Source organism: Echinops telfairi, unplaced genomic scaffold (genome assembly GCF_000313985.2).
Source record: "Echinops telfairi isolate 266 unplaced genomic scaffold, ASM31398v2 ScPeMD7_24;HRSCAF=84, whole genome shotgun sequence".
Lineage (NCBI taxonomy): Eukaryota > Metazoa > Chordata > Mammalia > Afrosoricida > Tenrecidae > Echinops > Echinops telfairi.
Window position 1 is genome coordinate 7,406,838 of NW_022103921.1, and position 7,032 is coordinate 7,413,869.

The 7,032-nt window shown below is 42.9% G+C and overlaps 1 pseudogene; it reads right to left on the minus strand.

The window, feature by feature from the left end:
• Nucleotides 1-1,865: 1,865 nt before the first annotated feature.
• On the minus strand, nt 1,866-2,627 carry LOC101641250 (annotated as a pseudogene).
• Nucleotides 2,628-7,032: the final 4,405 nt, after the last annotated feature.

Consider the following 7,032-nt stretch of genomic DNA (forward strand, 5'->3'; position numbering starts at 1 on the left):
CTTTCCTTCATTTATCCTGATGTTACCTATTGGTCCAGTTGTGAGAATTTTGGTCATTTTTACTTTGAGTTGAATTTATCTTGTAGTAAAATTTCAGTGATTGATCTTTTAAAACAAGACATTCAGTCATCAGTCATCTAAGTGGACTATCAGACATACATAGGTCTCATGTAATTCTCATTAAATAATGTAACAGCCCATTTATATCCATGTTCAATAGAGGATGAATTGCATATCTCAAAGATTCAAGAACTTCCTTAATTGTACAGAAACTTGGGATGAAGGAACTGGATTTGAACTTAATTTTGCCTGTTGTCAAAATGCCTACTGTATGTGTGATTCGTCAGTCCTGCTGAAGATCTTCTCTTCCATTCATGTAGAATATGCCAACCACTAGATTGTACAAGTCAATAAATAACAACACAAATAACAGCACAATAATAGCTACAACAATAGAAATGAAATACCTGAAAGTAACTTACTTAGCCATGACTAAACTTAGATTTTTCTGAGAAGGTCCTTTGAATTAGGGGACCGTAGCAATGAGACCTTCCTGGTCTGGTGCAGTCTTGGGAATCCAGACAGACCAAAATATCACACACACACACACACACACATACACACACACATCTTGTTGTTAACTAGGTGCAAACCCTGCCATCTTGATCATTGTTCCCTTTACTCTGAGGCCTGGTTTTTGGTTGCATTTAAAGCCTGCTGACTGCAAGTTCTACTATTTTCCTCATGGAAGAGTAAGAAAAATGGAGCAAATAAGCTGTCTCAGACAGCAGCAGCAGATTATGACTGTCTGTTAACGTCCTAGTTTCTCCTGTGTAGGCCACACGTGAGCATATCCTTTCTTCCCTTGGATGTACACTCGGTGTCTAGCACACCGTCTCTCACAGAACAGCATCTGCTGTTTGTTGAATGATTACATAAGCAACAACAGAAATGCCTACAGAGGGGAAAATTGTTGCCAACATTGGCAACATTTTGACAATAATAACTTTATTTTTGAATATGATCACAAATTATGTTAAATCACAAAAAATGTTAAATACAACCTCTTTCAAGAGAAAACATCATAAATTCCATGGTATTACTCTGAGCAACTGTAGTAAAATTTATAGCCAGAATGAATCGCTTGTTCATAGTCTAAGCTAGTTTTTCCCAATGTGGTCAATACTACTCCTTGGAGGGTGTTAGAACTATCTTGAGGGGCTGCAAAAACAGATACCTACATTTTATTCTGTATTATAGACTATCCATGATTATAATACAAGTATTTCAATTGTCGGGGTAGCAGGGTGAGTAGTGGGGGGGTGGGCATTGAAATTGTTTGGTTTTGTTTTTTAAGGGTCAGTAGGCCAAATAAATTTGGGAACCGAAGGTCTAAGCAATAAAACGGAAGCTGTGTTGGCGTTGGACTCCATAATTGTAATTCGATGTCTTATCTATCTTGAGGGGCTACAAAAACAGACATCTACACTTTATTCTGTATTATAGACTATCCAGGATTATAGTACAAGTATTTTTACTATAAAATGAACAGAACCAACTGGTATACATATTAGTGAAGAATTTAAAAGGTCACCACAACTGAATCCATTCATCTATATGTTACAGGTCATATCAATAAATAATTTATATTTTATCTTCTTTTAACTCAATGCTTTCAGCGTGACTTAGTCTGGGTTCTCTAGAGGAGCAAAACTAGCTAAGTGTATATATATCTACAGACACATAAAGATTTGTTTCAAGGAAATGGCTCACTCAGTTGTGGAAGCTTGTAAGTCCCAAATCCATGGATCAGGTGTCAGACCAGAGTTTCTCCTGACTCACGTGGTTGTAGGTGCTGACACACTCTAAATCAATAGATCAGGCTGCTTTCTTAAGTCACAAAATCCAGAGATCAGAGGATGGTGCAGGATAGAGAGAAAATGATGCAGGATAGAAAGTTTTCCAGATATCTGTGTAGCAGAGGGCTTAAAAATTCTCTGCATCTCAAAGGGATAAATAGATTGGCAAGCCTTTTTAAAATGTCTTTTCCAATTCTGTCTGGAGTCAATTTATTGAGCACTTCCTCCAAGTCACTTGTCTGCACCTGCCGGGTCATGATTTCCATCATTTTCTTTCGGATTTGGCGGACTTGCTGGTGTTGAGCGTAACAGGTCCTGCGAATCTGATTCCTAAGTTTTTTAGTAAAACCAACACAGAACAGATGAAGCGGATACCCATCGGTCGTCTTGACATCAACATGAGCTACCGTCATGGTCTGCCATGTTTGACCATGGAGCGCATTGTGTCACAGGTAAAATCCATGCCAGGGAAGTTAGTCAAGCAGTTTCTGCCCTGAACGTCCTCTGTAATTAGCTTGGATTTTCTAAATGCAACTTTGTCGTTCTGCAGAACAGCAAGGCTCACCTCAAAAACTTGATCCTTGAGGTCATCAATACAATACTGGTTCCTTGAGTCCTGGTGACTAGTGTTTTCCCAATACTTCTTATATTGAAAATAGCTGGCCCTGTCACATCATACCAATCTTTCTTAGGAAATGGACCAACCACTTTCTTCTTAGCTCCTTTTTGGCCACCTTTTGAAAGGTGCTTGTTCTTGCTGACTGCCATGGTGCCGCTCAGAGAACCAAAAGCATTTTTCAAATTTTAAAGAAGGAATGGGATGGCTTTCCAGGCCAGAATTACATTTTTCTTTTAGAAGAAATACCTGTAAAGAATTTTCTCAGATGAAGAGTATCTTCGAAGAATGGAGAACATTTTTCAGACTCAACTATCATATTAAGTTGCTAGTTCCTGGTACAGGTTAAGGTGACCAGACATCCCGCTTTTTAAGCAATTTGTCCCATGTCCCGCGGCGTTTTAAGAAGACCAAATTTTAATCAAGCGGCCATCAAGCTCAGAAGCAACAAAGCCCACATGGAAGAAGCACACCAGCCTATGCAACCACGAGGTGTCGAAGGGATCAGGTATAAGGCATCATCAGAACAAAAAATCTTACCATAGTGAATGATGGGGGGAGTGCAGAGTGGAGACCCAAAGCCCATTAGTAGGCCACTGGAGATCCCCTTGCAGAGGGGTCTCGGGGAGGAGATGAGCCAGTCAGGGTGCGATGTAACAACGATGAAAAATACAACTTTCCTCTAGTTACTAAATGTTTCCTCCCCGCTCCCACTACCATGACTCGAATTCGACCTGGCAAATCTGGCTAGACCAGAGGATGTACACTGGTACAGATAGGAACTGGAAATCCAGGGAATCCAGGGCGGATGAGCCCTACAGGACTAGTGGTGTGAGTAGCGAAACAGGGAGGGTAGAGGGAGAGTGGGTAGGAAAGAGGGAACCGATTACAAGGAACTATATGTGACCTCCTCCCTGGGGGACGGGCAACCGAAAAGTGGGTGAAGGGAGACGTCGGACAGGGCAAGATATGACAAAATAACAATTTATAAACCTATCAAGGGCTCATGCAGGAGGGGGGAGCGGGGAGGGAGGGGAAAAATTAAGACCTAATGCCGGGGATTTAAGTGGAGAGAGGATGTTTTGAGAATGATGAGGGCAATGAATGTACAGGTGCGCTTTACACAGTTGATGTGTGTATGGATTGTGATGAGAGTTGTATGAGCCCCTAATAAAATGATTTAAAAAAAAAAAAGAAGAAGAAAACCAAATTTGTAATCAAGAAACTCCTACCCCCCAAAGCCCCCGGTCAACATCTGGTCACCTTCGACTAGATCCTGGGATTATGATGATAGTTCTGTGCTCTGTCTTTCAGTCCTTTGTTACTAGTTGTTGTCAAGTGGGGTCTGGCGCATGGTGACTTCATGTACAATGGAGTGCAATGGTGCCCCTTTTAATGTCATTTAAATGATTTTCTGGATGGTTGAGTCGATTGTTTGGGCCGTTGTATATTTCGAGTGTCTTCCAACTTAAGATGCTCACCTTCCAGCACTATATTGGACAGTGTTTTATTGTGATTCATATGGTCTTCATTGGTTAATTCTCAGCACTAGACCCCCAGGCTTTTCTTCATAGTCTGCTTTTGTCAGGATGCTCCACTGAAGCCTGTCCACCATGGGTGATTCTACTGGCATTTTTAATATTGCTGGCATTGCTTCAGGATCATAACAACATGCAGATCCCAGAGGTCCACAAAAACTTAGTTATATTTGAATAGCATAAAGAGGTAGAAGATTCAGTTTTAAAATTAAAAGCGAACACTGAGACAAAAAGATTTATTTCTAACCCTCATCCATTGCTCCTGAGAATGTAGAACGGTATAGCTTCTGTGTTAAATGTTTTTTCAGTTCCTCAAAACATATATCATAGAATTTTCATATGATACAGAAATTTCACTATTATATGTACACACCAAAGAATGGAAAGCAGAAGCACCAAGTTATTTGTACACCGTTTCATTGCAACAATATTCATAATCGCTAGAAGGTAGAAATAGGCTTGTTCATATATGAGTAGATATTCAAATAACACTGCCAACAGGGTATCCAGGTGTTAAAATTGTTAAGGCATTGGGGAAGGTGTGCTGTCTCAATACAGTGTGTCTGTGAATGAGCAGTACTGGCTCTCTCTGTCTTAGCACAGTTGAGCACAATGAAGCACTGTGTCCAGGGCTGGGTACTTCTGGGCAGGCCTCTTTTTATCTTGCTAACACAGAAGAGTCTCTGTTCTTTGGATACTGAACCAAGGACAGATATGGTCCCTGAATCTGAATAATCTTGAATTTGAAAACTAGGCAAGGATGTTGACTCCCTGTCCGGGACTACTTTTTTTACACTTAGTATAGAATCTTCAGAGTAAATGCTCTCCTCAAACCTGTCACCCTATACAAGGGGACTCCTGTCACACTGGAGAATTCAACAGCTTATCGTTTGTACAGGAGACCTGGCGTAGCAGTTCTGAAGTGCTGGCTGCTGCTAACCAAAAGGTTTGAACCCCCAGCCACTCTTTCGGGAAGAAAATTGGCAGTCTCTTCCATATGTTTTTCTAGCCTTAGGAAACCTGTGGGACAGTTTTACTTTGTTTTACAGGATCACTATGAGTTGTAAAAGACTCAAAAGCCATGCGTGGTTTTGTTTTTATAGTCCGTATGAAGTCTCTGTGTGGCCTAAGTGGTTAATGACCTCCACTGCTAATCAAAAGGTTGGCTGTTTGTGACCACCCAGAGGTGTCTTGGATGAAAGGCCTAGAAATCTACTGCTAAAAAATATCAACCACTGAAAACCCTGGGAATCACAGTTCTATTTTGACACACATGAGGTTGCTATGAGTCCAATCTATTGTGATTAGATATATGTAGTCCAATCTCTGAGGGCTTTGCTTCTCTGGAGAAAAACCAATGTATAGGCTATCTGGGTAGGATGAAATAGAACAAATAGGACCCACTCAAGGTGGGTGGTGTGCTGGGAGTACGCAGTGTCATTTATCAAACTTGGAGTCAGAAGGGAGGCCTGACTCAGAGTTTGAAACAAGGATGAAGTGTTTAAAAGCAAAATTTTAAGAAGCCTGTTTCTCGTCTGAAATGGCAGTGAATTATTCAGGCAGATATGCCTTAAAGCAGTGGTTCTCAACCTTCCTAATGCTGCGACCCTTTAATATAATTCTTCGTGTTGTGGTGACCCCTAGCCATAAAATTATTTCGTTTTGACAATTATGAATTGTCATGTAAATATCTGATATGCAGGATGTATTTTCATTGGTACAAACATAGTGATTCATCACAAAAACAATATCTAATTATATATTTTGAAATATTTATTTCTAATTACAAATAAATGAAATTTTGTCTTGAAGCATGGTGTAGCATGGGTAACAGTCCACGCTGGTACTTATATGTGTGCGTATCTGCATGTGGGTGGACCGGTCTGGAGATGGATAGAGGAGCGGTGTCTTGGTTTTCCAATGGTCTTAGGCGACCCCTGTGAAAGGGTCTTCGAGCCCCAAAGGGGTCGCGACCCACAGGTTGGAATCACTACCTTAAAGTATAAGATTTCTAAAGCAGCAACAAGTGCAGCCACCGAGTAGTGCATGGAGAAGGAAAGCAAGCATAATTACAAGCCTCGCACCATTTCAAGTCCAGAACGTCCTTTATTTTCAGTTAGGGAAAGAATAGGCAGGTTCTTCTCTCCTGACTGTTGCCAGAGCTCATTTCTAGTATAGTGCTAGGATGGGTTCCTGCGAGTTGCGGGATTTCCTACACTGAGAAACAAAACATAACAAAGCAACAACAACAAACCAACCCCAAAACTCAGTGCCACGGAGGGAGTCGATGCTGACTCATATTGACCTCGTGTGGATTTCTGAGACAGTAACTTTTTTCAGGGGTAGAAAGCCCAGCCTTTCGAACTGTCCCCATCCAGACATAAGCCCTACTCGTAACCGTTACGCCACCAGCAACTCACTTCTTTTTCTCAGATACTTGTACGCCTGTTTTGGCTGGAGGAATAGGACGATTGTTTCTGGAGTCAAATTTGATTACAAACAGAAAAATTCTCTTAAGCCTGGGAGTGAAATGCGAAATGGGAGCAAGTGCGTGCAGGGCTTGACTGCTTCCTCCCTTCCATCCTCAAGTGGTGGTTTCTACCAGTGTCAGGTGAAGGGGGGACTGCACACAGACGGCCGGCCGGCACCATGCTCCACCTGGGTGACACCGTCCTCTTTCAATGTCAAGGGCCTGTGGTGGGGCCTCGTCTGCGCCCCCCCCCTCCCCCCAGTCTTCCTCCCTCCCGCCTGCCGGGGAGCTCAGCGAGGGGAGGCTGAGCAGTCGCCCCGTGCACCCCGCTTCAGCATCCGGGTCGTCCGCAGGAGGAGCCCGGCGGCCCAGGAAGCCGTACTCCAAGGAGCAGATCCCAGAGGCTGCGGACGCCACACCGGCGCGTTCCTGGAGTTGAGGAGCCCAGCACGTTCCTACTGGAGGTGGGCAGGCGAGAGTGGAGCCCGCCTCAGAGGCCGTTGCGGGGAGTGAAGGCCAAGGGAGCACTCCAGCGGGGCGTTCCCGGGC